We start from the raw sequence: 19,591 nt of genomic DNA, 5'->3' as shown, positions 1-19,591 counted from the left end.
GTTCTTTGAAGCTGCATAATCAGATTATGATAATTTCATCAAAACCCATTTCAAAAGCTAACATTTATCATTAGTTTGTGTACCTCCTAATTATTTCATGAGAGTTATTCCATGCAGGAATGATAAAAAATTCTAGCTTGAGAGAGCCTTTTAATGCAGTATGTACACAGTTAGATATATGACATCGGCATATGGGTCACATTTGCATTTGGACCTTATTTGAGACAGTTTTCTGAAAATGTCAAAGGAGGTGATGTATTTTAAAAGATTGAGATTGGTAATGAACATTAATTTTACTCAGCTATTTTCTAAAATCTTGTGATCCAAAAAGGGGGAGAAGTACTTGCCAACAACAAACAAAAAAAAAAATTACTTGAAGCACACAAAGTTCAAAATAGTTTCCTCAGGAGGATTCTGTATACCAGAATCCCTAAAGATCGAATTGCCGAGAAGGGAAGGCAACTGTCAGTCTCTGAACTCCATACTCTCCAAATTCCCCTCTTGTATCCCCTATGTGGTTGGAGATGCCACTCCTCACCCAGAGTCTCAAGCCACGATACTAAGCATTATTCTGGACCTCACTCCTCCTTAACCAGCAAAAGCCAGTCAATTACTGATTCCTATTTGTAGCTACTTCTCAAATCCATCTACTTAGCTCTCTTCTTCCCCCACTACATCAGTTGAGGTTGCCGTCCTGTTTCCATTGAACTAGTAGAATGCTTTTCACATTTTTAAATGGGTAAAGAAAATATTTCATATGTGAAAATTACAAGAAATTCAGATTTCACTGTCTATAAATAAAATATTGTTGGAAGACAGCCACATTCATTCATTCGTGTATTGCCTGTGGTTGATTTTGTGCTGCAGCAGCAGAGCTGATGGTTGGATAGGGAACGTGTGGCCTGCTAAGTCTAAACATTTACTATGTGGCCGTGTGCAGATATGATTCGACAACCCCTTTCAGAACCATTGCTGCAGCCTCCTCACTGTGGTTAACTCCCTCTAGGCCTAGACCTTTCCTTAGATGCTTCTACTACACTCACAGCAATCCGCCTTCCAGTCAGCCCTGCCACTGTGGATCCCCTGTTGAAGACCCTTCAATAACTCCCAGTGCATACTAAAGGCAGACTAAGATTCCAGGCGTTTTATATTCTGGTGCTTGCTGCCTTTATGTCTCATCTAGTATTTCACCATCTCCCTTTGATACTCCACATTCTCCAAATGTGCTATTTTTAATTCCTCTTCCGCCTGAACTGCTCCCCTCCTGTTACCCATTTCCAGATTCATCTGATGCCTACTTATCATTAAGACTGAGCTCACCTGAGACCTCTACCAGGAAGTCTCCCCTGATTCTCCATTTTGTCTCAGCGCTCCAACGACAGTACTTCTTTTCCTCCCTTTTCCCGTTCATCTCTCTTCTTGCTTTTACTGGAGCACGTACCTTCAGTTATGGATATGTGCCTATGCCCTTGAGGACTCATGTTTGATATTCTCCTACCCCAAACCCTAAACTGAATATGTGGATTATTCGAGGTGCTTGGTGAAATTCATTAAATAAGTGATGTTCCACTTCACTGGTGAACTCCTGTTCATGTCTCAAGAGTTCATTCAGCTGTTTCATCATCATATGAACCTCCTCTGATCATTCCCATTGGCCCATCCCATCAACAGTCATAAATGCCTATCGGAATGCACTATAAGGAATATGGGCTAGTCTGTAAGGCAAGAAATACTGTTCACCAATAAAATAGTCTGCACACAGAGACAGTTTCTCAAATTTTCGGTAAACATTGAATTTTCTCTAAATTTTAATTATACCAGTTCCTTCCTCTAAATAAACCACTTCTATTAAGCTAATTAGATAAAAGTTGAGTGCCAAGCATAAAACGGATTCCTAATTTTATACTATTAAATTAATCAGCTAACAAAATTTAGTTTCTCTCTAGCTCAGTATCTGAGAAATTCTAAAACAGAGTTTCAGAGCTCAGGTCATAGTCTACAATGATCTCTGAGACAATCGGTTCTCATGCTCAAATTCTGTAATTCCACACCCCCCCCCCCAATCTCTAGCCTCCCTCCTCTTCCCCATCCACCACTCTGCCGTTTTTACTTTCTGTCTTGCCCTCCTACCCAAACTCATTTCTGACAAGTTAAACGCTTCCTTTCAGCTCTTGCACTCTACACAATAGATTTTTGCCAAAACCTCAAGTTGCAGTAATAATCACAGTGAATCAATTGGATGGCTATTTTACAAACCGGGGGGGGGGGGGGGGGGGGGGGGACAGAGAAATCACCAGTTCAGTGGATAGTGGCAGCTATAGACCAGCTATACTAGCGTTTAGCCCCAGGCCATTTTCTAAGTTAAATGTTTGAGTGCCTAATTGATCTAATCCTGGCAGAAACGGTTTATTTGCTTTCTGATTTTAGAGCCGAAAAAGTTCATGAAATCCACATCTCTGATCCTGGGGACCCATCACTCCTTTAATTACCCAGGAAAGTAAAAAGCTGCACGTGTTTGTGGGCTCCCTTGATCAAGAACATGTGGGACACCCTTAAACATGTGGGAATCTGTCCTAATAACCCAAACGGCGAACACAGACATATGCAAAAAGATATTCAACAAAGCTTTATATATACCAATAAAACATTGGTAGCCACCTAAATCACAAACACATTCATATAGAATCTTCAAATTGGAAAGAACTTAAAGGCCACTAATCCTACAGCCTCTCCTTTCTATCTCCATTTGGAAACCTTGTTGAGTTCTGTGTTTGGGGATTAAAAGCAACGCCATCGTGGTGACAGAAGTCAGAAAAATTATGACCTTGGCAGAGGCTAATGATGGGTAAAGACACAGGGGAGGATTCTGGATGTCTACATCTTCTATATCTTGACCTCAGTGATGAGATTTGTAAATTTATTGAGCTGTAAACTTACAATTCATGTGTTTTTTCTGCATATATATAATACTTCAGGGAAATTATTTATGTTAAAGTTAAGTGTACCATAACGTGTAACTCTTTTGGAGAAAAGAGTGACTAAGAATTGAGTTTGTAAGTACATTGGATGTTAAAATATACTAAGAGAGTCAACAGAGAAATGTTTTCATATATACACACACACACACATATATATACATACATACATACACACATATATCTTGTTACATATACTACTTAATTTTTTATTATATAATATGCATATGATATATTATGCTAATTTATATAATTATATAAATAATTTTAAAATTAACATCATTAGTACTACATTAAAAGTCTCTAACAGGAAATCTGGGGACACATAATTGTCACTAAGGCTCATACTAGTTCACTATGTCACCATGGAATTAGGGGAAATTTGGCAAAGGACATTCTTTTTTTTAATTTTTATTTATTTTTATTATATGAAATTTATTGTCAAATTAGTTTCCATACAACACCAGTGCTCATCCCAAAAGATGCCCTCTTCAATGCCCATCACCTACCCTCCCCTCCCTCCACCCCCGATCAACCCTCAGTTTGTTCTCAGTTTTCAAGAGTCTCTTATGCTTTGGCTCTCTCCCACTCTAACCTTTTTTTTCTTTTTTTTCCTTCCCCTCCCCCATGGGTTTCTGTTAAGTTTCTCAGGATCCATAGGGGCGCCTGGGTGGCGCAGTCGGTTAAGCGACCGACTTCAGCCAGGTCACGATCTCATGGTCCGTGAGTTCGAGCCCCGCGTCAGGCTCTGGGCTGATGGCTCAGAGCCTGGAGCCTGTTTCCGATTCTGTGTCTCCCTCTCTCTCTGCCCCTCCCCCGTTCATGCTCTGCCTCGCTCTGTCCCAAAAATAAATAAACGTTGAAAAAAAAAATCTTTAAAAAAAAAAAAAAGTTTCTCAGGATCCACATAAGAATGAAAACATATGGTATCTGTCTTTCTCTGTATGGCTTATTTCACTTAGCATCACACTCTCCAGTTCCATCCACGTTGCTACAAAGGGCCATTTTTCATTCTTTCTCATTGCCATGTAGTACTCCATTGTGTATATAAACCACAATTTCTTTATCCATTCATCAGTTGATGGACATTTAGGCTTTTTCCACAACTCGGCTATTGTTGAGAGTGTTGCTATAAACATTGGGGTACAAGTGCCCCTACGCATCAGTACTCCTGTATCCCTTGGGTAAATTCCTAGCAGTGCTACTGCTGGGTCATAGGGTAGGTCTTTTTTTAATTTTTTGAGGAACCTCCACACTGTTTTCCAGAGTGGCTGCACCAGTTTGCATTCCCACCAACAGTACACGAGGTTTCCCGTTTCTCCACATCCTCTCCAGCATCTATAGTCTCCGGATTTGTTCATTTTGGCCACTCTGACTGGCGTGAGGTGATATCTGAGTGTGGTTTTGATTTGTATTTCCCTGATGAGGAGCGATGTTGAGCATCTTTTCATGTGCCTGTTGGCCATCTGGATGTCTTTTTTAGAGAAGTGTCTATTCATGTTTTCTGCCCATTTTCCCACTGGATTATTTGTTTTTTGGGTGTGGAGTTTGGTGAGCTCTTTATAGATTTTGGATACTAGCCCAAAGGACATTCTTTTTATCCATTTGTAAAGCCTAAGATGCATCTGATCAAAATGGAAAGAAACTCTCAGAAGAAAGAGACCAAAGGAGTTCTGAGGAAAAACTGGATGGAAATCACAAGGCTATGCACACACCAAAGTTCCAAAATTACCAGATTTAGTTTCCACATAAACATACATGGAAATAAAACCAGTATAAAATTTAGCAGTTACAAGTAAAGTACCTGCAAGATTTGCATTTTCTTCATTTTTATTAATCTGCTATTTGTAGTTGTTGTTTAATAATTGAAAATATTTTTATTGAGATGCTTCAATAAATTATAATACATTAATGCCTAATTTGAGGACAATTACTTTAAAGTTTATTTCGGAAAACCTTGCCTAATTTTTTTTAACCATGGGACCAATATATTACACTATCTTAAAACAATTGCTGAAATACTGTCAATGAAATAAATAGCTTCTTAAAGGACAGGGTTATGAACCATGTCTATAAACTAAGATTTAATCATAAGGGTACATGCTATCTATCTACACAGTACACACAGGCATTTATGCAAACTTTTACAGATAAATATATTTTCTCCATTAAACTATTCAACAAACATCTATTAAATGGCTGCCATGGGCCATATGTTCTACAAGGCATTCGTCTGCAGAGGTTAAAAGAGAGACTCCATATCTGGAAAGAACTCAGTTTTCTGAAAAACCAAAAATGCAAATTATGCCATTGCAGGCAGAATATTGTAGTCTGCCTGAGCAAATCCAGGAAGGCTTCACTGAGGTAACATTTTATACAAAAACTTGAAAGATGAGTAAGAGGTTCCTGTGTGGACAGGAAGGTCACTATACCTGTCACATACTAGGCGTATGAGAATGTGAGCAGAGGAAATGACACAGGCAAATCCACAGACAGATATGAGAACATGGGTAATTTAGGGAGCAACCAGTGGTTTAATTAAATACATATATGACATATAAGTTGGAAGATGGGATAATGGCAGAAGAAAAGGCTAGAGAGTATATGTCAGACTGCCAATGCTTTGGTGACCTGAAAAGAAGTTTAGAAATGCCCTGGCAATGGGACACCATTGGAGCTTTTTATACAAACTCACAACCATGATGAGATGCTTGTGTCATAAATATTCAACTAGCTGTGGTGCAGAGATTTTGGAGGACAAAAAACCAAAAACTACAAAAAAACCCTGGACAAGAGGGAGGGTGAAGACCTGGAAAGTGGATATAAAGAGGAGAGAATGGGTAAGACATATCTGTATTTAGACTAGGGAGTTTGGGTAAATGTAGAAAACGAGAACTCCTTCTGGACTTCTGGCTTACAGTGTAGATTAACTAAGTAATACAGGAGGACAGCAGTTTTGCAGGTGAGGGCAATGATGAATTCAGTTTAAGGAGGGAGAAGTTGAATTTAAGGTTCACAGAGAGCACCCAGTTTGAAACATCAACAGTTGGAAATACATGTCTACAGTTAAGTGTGAAATGCAAGGTAAAGAGAGTTTTGTGAGTTATCAGTCCCTAAGCAGTAGTACAAGCCACAGCATATGTGAACCAGCCTAGGAAGGCACAGTAAGAAGAAAGGGGTGCAGAGAATGGGGTCATTAACGATACCGATATCTGAGAAGTTGGACAGAAGCAGGAGCCTCTGAAGGAGAGGAAGTGTTAAAAGGAAAGCTGGTGTCACGGAATTTAAGATCGGAGAGAATGTCAGGAAGGAAGAGCTTGTCGAGAATGTCATATACCTTAGGGCCGTCATATAAGAGGAGAGCTGTTAAAGCATTCACTAATTTTGGCAACAAGAGAATGTTCTGGATTTCTACAGTTAGTGGACTCTGGCCCTTCATGGCCTGGAAGGGCTACAGTCTAGATTTATACCATCCAGTTCAGAATGGTATTGTGATACTTGCCTACACATTCACCTCTAGAAGAATATAAGCCCCTCTCAGGCGTGATCTGTACTGATCCTCTCTTCCCCAGAACCTGGAACTCAGTACATACTCAATAAATGCTTGTTGACCTAAACTCAGTGGCGCCCCACCTATGTCCAGGGTATTCCCAGGTGATGGCACTCGTGAACCCACTGACAGCCATGTAGTCCTGTGTTAGTGAGCAATACAAAATAACGGCACTTATGATGCTTTTCTTTTTTGTACAGTTGCATTCTTTAAAAGAGGAACACACGCCTTGGGGGACATTACAAAATATAGATCATTTTTCCCCTTCAATTCAAAGACTTGCTCCATATTGAGCAAATGTTTATTTAGGCAGTTGCTGAGGGGAAAGTAAGCTTAGGACGAGCACGGTAGAACTCATTTAGACTAATATCTGCAAAAGGGGCTGATCTGCTAAGTGAACAGATGTTTCACAAGCCAAATGAAATCACTGTGATGGCGGAGACATAATGAAGCTCTGGATGCAGGAACAGACCCGTGAAAAGAAGGTTGTATTCAGTTCAAAGAACTGGACCAGGATCCAGAACACAAGGCTCACTCAACTTATGCCAGAACAGACTCACCAACACCAAGAATAAAGAGTTGTGGATCTGGAGGCAAGGCTAGGCTGGGAAGAGAAAGTCTCATAGTGCATGAAGTCTGCCAGCCAACACTGATTAGTTGCAGAGTATCTGCCAGGTTTCTTGTAAGATGCATGACTGACATCGCATCTTGAATCTATAGGATATGTGCACGTTGCAGTATTTTTATTTTACAGATGAGAAAGCTGAGGCGCAAAGGGGTCAAGGTGCCCTGGGTTACAGAGCTAGTAGGAAGTAAACCTAGAGGAACCAGTTCTATATGGCTACTAAGTCAAATTGTATGCACTATGATTAGCGTCATCTCCCTTAAGTGACAAGGGATTTGCTGAGCACATAAACACAGCGCCAAGGAGGAAGATGGGGAGCTGGGAGGGGGTACCCTATATCTCCCAGGATCCAACACATAACTCACCCCCACAGCCCAATCTAAGGCTTCAACACTCTGGAGCAAAGAAGACTTGACTGTCAGAAACGGTATAGAACTGTCTCAGCACATGAGCTAAGCCTTGTCCATTATGAAATATTAGCCACAGTTCTACTGGTTTCTCGGCAGTGTAAACTTTTCTAGTTTCTTCTAGTCATAAATAAGAATAAAAGCTACTTTCACGAAGAGATTTACTGTTACCATAGCCAATGAATCCATGGCCCTGCACCATTTTGACTGTTTTCACCCATGCATGGGCAACCACTTACAGTGGGTAATTGCTTCAGGATATTTACATTTTGTTTCATTTTTTTTATTTTTTAAAAATGCTTATTTTGAGAGAGAGAGAGAGAGAGAGAAAGAGAGAGAGAGAGAGAGAGCGCGCATGAGTAGGGGAGAAGACCAGAAGGAGACAGAATCCTAAGCAAGCTCCACATTCAGTATGGAGCCCAACCTGAGGCTCGATCCCAAGACCCTGGGATCATGACCTGAGCTGAAATCAAGAGTCAAGGGCACTTAACTTACAGAGCCACCCAGATGCCCCAGGATATTTATAGTTTAAAGGTCAGTAACTTGGGTATATTTCTGGAGCAGTTATCATGGGCTGCAAGGGTACTTCCTAAGCATCTATACATGTCATTTAACTATCACAACAACTCAATGAGGAGATAACTACTATTATTATTCCCATTTTACAGATGAGGAAAGATTCTCAGTGAGTTAAGTAAAATTTCCTCTCCTAAGGAACTGACAGTGGAGGATGAGAAAAACTCTATAGTTCAATGTATCTCGATGATGAAAACTAGCTAGACGCCTACCATACTTGAGGCAGGGCCAGCTTTTTTTCTTTTCTCCTCAGATTTTTTTTTCTTTAACCCAAGGCACAGTCCAAGTCAGGCTTCTAGACCCTGAACCCTCCAACATGCAGCCTCCCAGCACTATGTCACGACATGGTGTTCAACTTTGGTGATTGTGTTCACTCTTTGCCTTTCTCTTGCCAAGTGTGAAAATTCTTAGAGCAGGATGTTTGCCTTCCTTATTCTCTCATTTAATTCCACTTCTTAAAACTAAAGAAACAGGAGCTCAGATCAGTTTAACTTGCCTGAGGTTGCTCAACTACTTAGGTAGGACTCAGGATTTGAATCCATGGACAATTTTAAATTTGATTCTCTTTCCATCAATCATTAAGGAATGTTGGACGAGGCCATGAGGTGGGTCAGGACAGGCTATGGATAACAATGAGTACCAGACAGGTGTTTGACCCATACCCTTGATGCAGTGGAAACCCCCTTTGGTCCTAAAGCAGGAAGTAGTCAGGCCTTTCTCTTAGTAAAGCACTTTGAGGTGCACTATGGCAAGTGGGCTGGAGGCAGAGGTATCAGAAGTTACAGGGCTGCAATAGCTCCTTGATGAGTGAGGGCATAGATCAGAGCTGAGGACCCAGCCAGACAAAAGCCACAGAGCAGAAAACACTGAATAGCTGCACGTTAGCTGCAATGAGATTAGCAAATTAAGACACTAGGATGCTTCCGTGAGAGTTAGAAATAAAGCATGTAAGCCACCAAATGCAGTGCCTGCCATTACCTTGCAGATGCTGTTGTGGCTGTGACTGCTGCTGCTATTAAAATGAGCCATGCGCTCCTCTAGCCCCAAGCCTCTTCAGACTTTTTTCTCTCAGCCAGGCATTGCTTTCACTTGTCAATCTCACTCCAGACCACCCCCTGGCATCACTAAATCAGAGCTCTTAGAGTTTAACAGGAAACTCACACCTTCACAGAGCCTGCCCACTCTTCCTCTTCAGCACCTGTTTTACCGAGTGGGAAACCCAGGTTCCACATGGTGGTGAGTTGGGGGTTGCCAGGTGCTGCCTCTGTTGAGGACCCTGAGCCAGTGGCATCCTGGATTCCCACCCACCCCTCTGGATGAACTGCTGTTTCCTCTGGATCCCTGAACCTTGTTGTTTGTTCCCTTAACATAGCATTTCCTTTGCTATGTTAATACCAGTTGTGATTCTGTCTCCCCACTTGGTTGTGACCTTCCCAAGGAAAGTCCGCCAGAAAAAATTCTCAAACCTCTTGTTTTCTATTCTTCATACCATGCTTTATACATTTTTGATTTCTACAATTGAAAAAAAGGGGCACCTGGGTGGCTCAGTTGGTTAAATGTCCGACTTCAGCTCAGGTCATGATCTTACAGTTTGTGAGTTCGAGTTCTGCATTGGGCTCTGTGCTGACAGCTCAGAGCCTGGAGCTTGTTTCGGATTCTCTCTCTCTCTCTCTCTCTCTCTCTGTCTCTCTCAAAAATAAAAAATCTATCTTTCTTGTTATAATGTGAAGTTTTAAAGAGCAGGGGGAAATATCTACCTTTTCATCATCTATCACCAATGGCTAATGCAACGCCTAGCACATACTGGCAGTTAATAAATATTTGATGTTATGTATTCATCTCTTTATTCTCTGTGTGAGAATATAGTGACTAGCACATAGTAGGTGCTCCATATTTATTTGCTTCATATATATATATACTAATTATTTACACAGTTTCTAAAATCTGGATTTCAACACTAAAGGCTTGAACATGGCCCGAAGTATATTAATCCTAAATGGAGGACACATTTTTTTTCTGAAAAAGAAATGCAGTTATTTAAAAATGGCCTCAAGTCTAATAGTTAATGTTCAAGCATGACTTATTTACCATCTGAAATGTTTTTCTCTTTGAGAAATATGTGATGCGACACAAGTCACATTAGCTCACTTAAATGTGTGATGGAAATGACTTTGTAATTTGAAATAATAAAAATTTACTTTATTTGATTTATGGTTTGCCAAGGCTCAGATATAATTAGTTATTTTCTCACGGATATTCACATAATTTACAAATGTCCAAATTATAGATATAAAAAATTATATAAGAAGCCTGCAGAAATATTTTTTTACTATTGTTGCTATTATTATTTCCATTATCATTGCTTTATCATTTCCTATCTTACTGCTGCTCCCTTGGGTGAGGTGGGATATGTTTTTTTTACTTTTATTTTTATGTTTATTCATTTTTGAGAGAGAAAGAGACATATGCGTTGTGGAGGGGCAGAGAGCGAGGGAGACACACAGTCTGAAGCAGACTCCAGGCTCCAAGCTGTCAGCACAGAGCCCTACACGGGGCTCGAACCCACCCATAAGCCTTGAGATAATGACCTGAGCTGAGGTCCGATGCTTAACCGACTGAGCCACCCAGGTGCCCTGAGGTAGGATATGTTTTAAGGTAAAGATTCAGCATCTCCTTTGATATGATATCATACATTATGCCTAGTTTTATTTTTCAGAATAACAAAAAAGAAAATGCATGCAATATAGAGTTTGGAAGACCCAAGTTTGAGACTCAGCAGAATGTCTTCTATTTTTTTTAATCTGTTAAACACATGCACACCCACAAATAATAATAGCTATCTAGCCAGGTAAGAACCGTCAATAGAAAGTGAAAATGGTGGGAGCAGGGCTCTGTTAGAAAACTATTAAGAATTTATGATGGCGGCAACAGAACATGGTCCTTCTAAGTGTGTGCCCCATGTGACCGCTCAGGTCATATCACTTATGGAACAGCTTTGCAGCCACTTTTGAGAATTAATGGAAATTATGTACCGTGCCTCACACAACGTTTGACCCATCATAGGTATTTAACAAATTTTCGTTTCTCTGTGTCAGTTTTCAAGTTGCTCTCACAAAGCCCAACAGGGGTAATGCACTTGATTGTGTCAGCAACAAGTTCTCCATACCAAAGGGATAGACATTTCAAATGTAAACCATTTAACTCCTTCTTTAGGGCCAAAATGAAAAAAAAAAAAAAAACTAATAGAGAACGAGGCACAAGAGCATCCATGGCTTGAAGAACCAAGATGCGTCCCAAATGGTAGGTTGTCCCACGTGGTCCTGTTCCCATTTGAAAGCTCACGTTTTGAAATCATGTGCTCCCTGGAATTCCAGATGGCCAAATTGAGGGCCCAAACCATTCAACAGAAGGTTCTGGTTCTCAACTATGATCATCTTAGGTACTCGAGGGAGGGAGTGTGGAATAGCTTGTTTCCTAATGAAAGAAGAAGAAAAACCCAGAACCGATTTGTCCCAGATGGCCATGGAAATGGGCTTCCCTGGCTTTTGTGGCTCCTTTCCTCACCTCCAAATGCGGCTGTGACATTAAAGGAGATGCTTGGTTTGCAGAAGGCTATTATCACAGAGTTTTACAAAACCTTCTCCTTGTGGAATGTATATGACATCTGGAATTAAAGAGGTATTCTCTTTTAATCACTGTTCAATCTTCCACAGGGATAAATGAGTACATGGGTAGCTTCCAGCTGCCCAAACTGATTTAGTTAAATAATGTAATCTATTTGTACACAAATGCAGAATAAATGTCACTGAAGTTCCTTAGCGTGCAGTTATAATGAGTTATCCCTTTCTCGAGGTGATTAGGAATGTTTAGTTTATTTCAAATGCATATCAAGCCTCATGATTGCCAATGAGCCAGGGACAACCTAAATTAGCCTCCCACAGCTGCTGACCTCTGCAGCCACTGCAAAACCATTCCTTTGGGGGAATCAAAGCCTCCTCTAATGTTAAGTTTGGAGCTGATTTTTTTTCCATGCCCTTTAAAGTGTAATGTTCCTACTCAGCCTCCACAGAGCCAGGTCTCAGAGTAATCAGGAAATGCAATCAGAATTTTAAGATGAATAGGACCTTAGCACTCACTCAGGGGTGTGTGTGTGTGTGTGTGTGTGTGTGTGCATATACATGTATATATATATACATATACATATATATACACATATACACATATATATATACATATGTGTGTATACACACACACACACACACACACACATATTAATTCCCCCATTTACAAATGGGGAATCTAAGGTGCAGAGAAGTTAACTGCTTTGTTGAAGCCTACACAGTGATTTGGTGTTAGACTTTAAACACTGGATCTCTAATATCAAGGTCCTTGCTTTTTCTCACACACACCCTTAGCTTTCAACCTCTTCAGATGCCAAATTACAGGGCAAGGTAGGCAATGTGCTATGAGGGGACCTTGGCCTCTAAAGGTAGGGTGTCCAGCTGCCAACTGGTGCCAGGCAACATGTTCTCTGTATGACCTTGAGCAAGATACTTCACAAGTGGGAACCTCAGTTTACCCACCAGAAAAAAATGAAAATTTGACATTCTTTCTAGGGAATGTCTCTTCTCTCATGGACATTTTACTAGCACTTATTTCTTTGAATATTTGCGACTCCTTTAGCTGATAGCTTCATTTCCTGTTCTCAAATACATCTTCCCACAGGTTCTTACTGGTTTGCTAAATTACCGAATTAAAAAAAAAACACTAAAAGATGAAACTAAATGAAGAATGATTTCACATATTGTCTTCTCTAAAGAGATGAAACATTCGAGAAGGAAGACACAGCAGAAACTATCAAGTCAACAAAATGAGATTGTGCTTTTTGCCGACGAATATCTGTCTTCCTGTCTTGGTCAGATAAGTGTGGAAGAAGTAGTTCTATCACCTTGTGCAAAACTGGCATCTCTGCAGCTAGTCCTGGCTTACAAGAGAAAAAGTAATCATTGTGTGCTATTTGAATGTCTTCATAAATATAATTTATGACTTTGATACTGATCAGTCCTGCACGGTCTTAGAAGATCAATAGTGCCATGTTCATTAGTCCTGAATTGAATAGCTCTCACACTTTGGCCAGAAGATGGTAACTGTTTTTAATGATTTTTTGCCAGTTGGCATCAAAAGTGGATTCTATGTCACTGGTAATTTCCTTAGTTATCTAGGGGCTTTTCATTCCCTCAGCCAACCATGAAGGTCAGAGAGTTGCTTTCTGCAAAGATGGCTGTAGTTGCATTCTTGGACTCTAAGGATAAAGAATAGAACTATCTAGCAGCTTCTGGGTAATTGCTGCTTTTATTCAAGCCCTATGGTGATTGGGTGGTCATGCGTTTTTTCCCCGCATTATGCTGTTGATGGGGAGGCATCACGCTATTTTTGAAAGAAAAGGGACAGACTTGGGATCTAATTCCAAAAGCCCTATTTGCTGACTGGTTTTGAGTTTGGGGAAGTTATTCAATGTGGAAGATTGTTACTTTTATGGTCCCTAATAAACCAGGCCTCTTAGTATATATGCAAATGTGTAGTCTCCTTGAATCGGGGAAGCTTTATGCATAATATATTTTAACAAATGAATGCTTTAATCATAATTTACTTTAACCACTAGAATGTAGGGGAACTGATATTCTGTCACTTGTTGAACTAGATCGTAAGAAGGCTCGACAACTTCCACTTTGGCATTCTGAAAGTAGATAGCTGACAAGGAAACAGTCTGGCTACTCTGGAACCACCATGCTGGGCTGTTGTTAGGAGTGCAAGCAAACATGTGGCCACACTGCTTCACAGTTTCTTGTTCGATGGTTCTCGCCATGCAGGACAATTAGACTGGGGTTGATACTCCACTCGTGGTCAGTACAGATCCCAGCCACGTGGCTTAAGCCACTCTGTACCTTCACCTTACTCAGTACCCTGACTACAACGTGAAGAAGGCAAGTGCCAGCTGAACAAACTGAATTCTAAAAAGTAATAAATTATGTTCTTTTACACCATTCTGTTTACAGTGTGTTTTTTATAAAGCACTAAAGAATCAGCCAACCTCTCAAATTTCTCTCCCTGAACCCCAGTTTTCCCATCTAGAAAATTAGGTGTTGGACTTGAGAATCAAACCAAATACCTATGTCATTCAAGGCCTTTCTCAGTCTTACCTCAATCAGTATTTCTAGCTTCCTCTTCCCTGACCCCAGAAATGACACTTCAGCCATTTTGGCCATTTGAAATTCTGTGATATTTGACCACTGACAGTTCTTTCAACATCTGAACTGCTGGCAATACCTCACATACTTCATGACGTTCACAACTTTGTTCTTCCTTTTCTCTTCCAGTTTATCTTCTGTGACTATCTTTCCCTGTCAGGTAAAATACCACCTTCTGTGTGAAGCATTCCCACCTGCCACCTACACTCTCCACAAATTAACTGCCTTTGGGCTCCTAGAAGTATTACATTAAGACAGACTTCTTGAGGGGGAGCCAAGATGGCAGAACAGCATGGAAACTTTTTGTGCGTCTTGCGTCCATGAAATACAGCCAGATCAACACGAAACCATCCTACACACCTAGAAAACTGATTGGAGGATTAACACAATAATCTGCACAACCTGAACCACAGAATTCAGGAGGTACACAGCGCAGAGAGGTGAATTTGGGGAGTGAGCAGCCACAGAGGGTAGGGAACCGCTTGTGCGGGCAGAGAGAGGACGGAGACTGGGGAAGGGGGCAGAATACGGGAAAAGCACCCCTCCCCAAAAGCAGCTGGAGAGAAAGTGGAAAATTAGAAACAGCCGCAGAGACTAAACAAAAAAGTAGAAAGGAGAAAGGAGAGGGTTTAAATTCCATTAAGACTGTAAACAAGGGGAGCGCAAAGGCTGCAACTCCGCAGCTCGATACCTGGCGGTGCTCTGGTGGGAAGGGCGAATCCCCAGGAGCAGAGTGGGTTCCAGGAGTTCTCGGGCCACACGGGGAAAAGCGGTTCCACTGCTGGAAGGACATTTGGTAGAGACTGTGGCACCCACCTGGTCCCAGCAGACCCCAGAAAACAGCCACATTCATGGGTGCTGGAACAAGATCGTTAAGGGTGAAGCCTGGTGCCAGATGTGTGTTGTGATTCCACTTGTGTGTTGTGATTCCATTATGTGTGTTCCATAATCCGTGAAAAGCTGCTGCTACAGTATCTCATGAACTTTTTCTGGGGCCGGCTGGCACCTAGCTGCAGTCTCCGGGCACCAGCAGCAGCAAGGTCCGGCAAGCGTTCCTGGGTGCAGCCGATATTCGGCCATTGCTCATTCTGCCATTGCTCGGTGAGACCCTCCCACAGTGGGGTGGAATGGGTCAAAGCCGCAGTCCTTTACACGTAAGGGGCCGGGAAAAACAGCTGCATCTGAGACAAAACTTGGGAGAGAGGTACTGCCTGGGGCCTGGTCACGGAAAGTGGAAAAGCGGAGAGTGGATGAGAGCTGAAGACGGAGGACCGGTGCGTGATTGCTGATCCGGGAGAACAAACTGAGTGGCTGGGTAGCGCCATTTTCCACCCCTACCGCGCATGCGCACATAGGAGCACCGCAACAATCCACCCCAGTAGGCTAGCAGTGCCATCTAGTGGAGAGTGGAGTTGTTACAGCGGGCCCTGCCCAACTGGGCGAACTTCGCTCTTCAAGAACACAAACCTCACCACTGGCTTAATTTATGGACTATAAAGAGCTACACAGACTGACTTCTAGGGGAAAACGAAGTAATTTCAGTCCTACTTCAATCTGTTAGCAGGTTCATCTATTCAGTTTTCCTTCTTTTTTTTTCTTTTTCTCTTTCACACTTGTTTTCTTTTTCTTGAATACAGAAAGAGAAAAAATTCATTTTTATTTTCAATTTTTATTAAAAATATTTTTAATTTTTATTACTATATTTTTTACTTTTGTGTAAACTTTTTAAAATTCTATTTTACTTCCATCATTTTATTTTAGTCTACTTCAGTGTATTCACCTTTTCAAATTTTCAAACAATTTTTTTTCTTTTTTTCTCTTTTTCATTTCTTTTTCTTGAATGCAGAAAGAGAAAAACTTCATTTTTACTCTCAATTTCTATTAAGAATATTTTTAATTTTTCTAATATATTTTTTGCTTTTATGTAAATTTTTTCAAATTCTATTTTACTTCCATTATTTTATTTTAGTCTACCACAGTGTATTCACTTTTTCAAATTTTCAAAGGATTTCCTTTTTTTAAAATCTTTTTTCTCTTTTTTGTTTCTTTTATTTTTTCTTGAATACAGAAAAAGAAAAACTTCATATTTATTTTTAATTTTTATTACAAATATTTTTCTTTAATTTTTTCTTCTACTATATTCTCTACTTTTGTGTATATGTTTTCAAATTCTATTTTACCCCCATCATCTCATTTTAGTCTAGTTCAGTGTATTCATTTTTTCAAATTCTCAAATGATTTCCTAATTTTTTCTTTTTCTTTCTTTCCCCCACCCCTTTTTTTTCTGTAATCTGTCAAACCACTTTCAACACCCAGACTAAAACACACATAGGATCTAGCATCATCTATTCGATTTTGTGTGTGTGTGTGTGTGTGTGTGTGTGTGTGTGTAATTTTTAATTTTAATATTTTTTTAATTTTAATTTCTTCTAATTTCAATTTTTCTACCTCATTAATTCCTTTTATCCCTTCAAAATGACAAAATGAAGGAATTCACTCCAAAAGAAAGAGCATGGAGAAACAACAGCCAGTGATTTAACCAATACAGATACAAGCAAGGTGTCTAAACCAGAATTTAGAATTACGATAAGAAGAATACTAGCTGGAGTCAAAAATAGATTAGAATCCCTTTCTGCTAAGATAAAAGAAGTAAAAACTAGCCAGAATGAAACTAAAAATGCTATAACTGAGCTGCAATCACGGATGGATGCAGCAGCAGCAAGGATGGATTAGGCAGAACAGAGAATCAGTGATATAGACAACAAAATTATAGAGAATAACTAAGCAGAAAAAAAAGAGGGCGATTAAGGCAAAAGAGCATGATTTAAGAATTAGAGAAATCATTGACTCATTAACAACATCAGAATCACAAGGATTTCAGAGGAGGAAGAGAGAGGAATTGGGGTAGAAGGGTTATGTGAGCAAATCATAGTGGAAAACTTCCCTAACCTGGGGAAATTCACAGACATCAAAATCCAGGAAGCACAGCGGACCCCTATTAGATTCAACAAAAACCGACCATCAACAAGGCATATCATAGTCAAATTCACAAAATATTCAGGCAAGGAGAGAATCATGAAAGCAGCAAGGGAGAAAAAGTCCCTAACATACAAGGGAAGACATATCAGGCTTGCAGCAGACCTATCCACAGAAACTTGGCAGGCCAGAAAGGAGTTGCAGGATATATTCAGTGTGCTGAATCAGAAAAATATGCAGCCAAGAGTTCTCTACCCAGCAAGGTTATCATTCAAAATAGAAGGAGAGATAAAAAGTTTCACAGGCAAACAAAAATTAAAGGAGTTTGTGACCACTAAACCAGCCCCGCAAGAAATTTTAAGGGGGACTCTCTGAGGTGAGAAAAGATGAAAATTATATATAAATACCAAAAGCAACAAAGATTAGAAAGGACCAAAGAACACCACCAGAACTCTACAAGCATCCAACTCTACAAGCATCATAATGGCAATACACTCATATCTTTCAGTACTCACTCTACGTTTATTTATTTTTTTGGGACAGAGAGAGAGGGAAACACAGAATTGGAAACAGGCTCCAGGCCCTCAGCCATCAGCCCAGAGCCCGATGCGGGGCTCGAACTCACGGACCGCGAGATCGTGACCTGGCTGAAGTCGGACGCTCAACCGACTGTGCCACCCAGGCGCCCCTCAGTACTCACTCTAAACGTCAATGGACTCAATGCTCCAATCAAAAGACATAGGGTAGGGGCGCCTGGGTGTCTCAGTCGGTTGGGCGTCCAACTTTGGCTCAGGTCATGATTTCGTAGTTTGTGAGTTTGAGCCCCGCGTCGGGGTCTGTGCTGACAGCTTGGAGCCTGGAGCCTGCTTTGGAATCTGTGTCTCCCTCTCTCTCTGCCCCTCCCCCACTCACACTCTGTCTCTCTCTCCTTCAAAAATAAACAAACATTAAAAAAATTTTTAAAAAAAGACATAGGGTAACAGAATGGATAAGAAAACAAGATCCATCTATATGTCGTTTACAAGACACCCACTTTAGACCTAAAGATACCTTCAGATTGAAAATAAGGGGATGGAGAACCATCTATCATGCTAATGGTCAACAAAAGAAAGCTGGAGTAGCCATACTTATATCACACTATCTAGATTTTAAAATAAAGACTGTATCAAGAGATGCAGAAAAGCATTAAATCCTAATCAACAGGTCTATCCACCAAGAAGACCTAACGATTGTAAACATTTATGTGCCAAATGTGAGAGCACCCAAATATATAAATCAATTCATCACAAAGAAACTCATTGATAGTAATACCATAATAGTAGGAGACTTCAACACCCCACTCACAACAATGGACAGATCATCTAATCAAAAAATCAACAAGGAAACAATGGCTTTGAATGACACAGTGGACGAGATGGACTTAACAGATATATTGAGAACATTTCATCCTAAAGCAGAATACACATTCTTCTCCAGTGCACATGGAACATTCTCCATAATAGACCATATACTGGGACACAAATCAGCCCTAAGTAAGGACAAAACGATGGAGATCATACTGTGCATATTTTCAGAACACAATGCTATGAAACTCCAAATCAACCACAAGAAAAAATTTGGAAAGGTAACAAATACTTGGAGACTGAAGAACATCCTACTAAAGAATGAATGGGCTAACCAAGCAGTTAAAGAGGAAATTAAAAAGTATATGGAAGTCAATGAAAATGATAACATCACAACCCAAAACCTCTGGGATACAGCAAAGGTGTTCATAAGAGGAAAGTATATAGCAATCCAGGCCTTCCTAAAGAAGGAAGAAAGATCTCAGATACACAACTAACCTTACGCCTTAAGGAGCTGGAAAAAGAACAGTGGATAAAACCCAAAACCAGCAGAAGATAGGAAATAACAAAGATTAGAACAGAAATTAATGCTATCGAAACCAAACCAACCAACCAACCAACCAACCAACAACAAAAAACAGTAGAACAGCTCAATGAAACCAGAAGCTGGTTCTTTGAAAGAATTAACAAAATTGATAAACCACTAGCCAGTTTGATCAAAAAGAAAAAGGAAAGGACCCAAATAAATAAAATCAAGAATGGAAGAGAAGAGATCACAACCAACACTGCAGAAATAAAAACAATAATAAAAGAATATTATGAGCAATTATATGCCAATAAAATGGGCAATCTGGAAGAAATTGACAAATTCCTAGAAACATATATGCTACC

Source organism: Prionailurus viverrinus, chromosome D1, assembly GCF_022837055.1.
Source record: "Prionailurus viverrinus isolate Anna chromosome D1, UM_Priviv_1.0, whole genome shotgun sequence".
In the NCBI taxonomy this organism is placed as follows: Eukaryota; Metazoa; Chordata; class Mammalia; order Carnivora; family Felidae; genus Prionailurus; species Prionailurus viverrinus.
The sequence above is the reverse complement of the archived record's forward strand: the minus strand, read 5'-3'. Positions refer to the sequence as shown.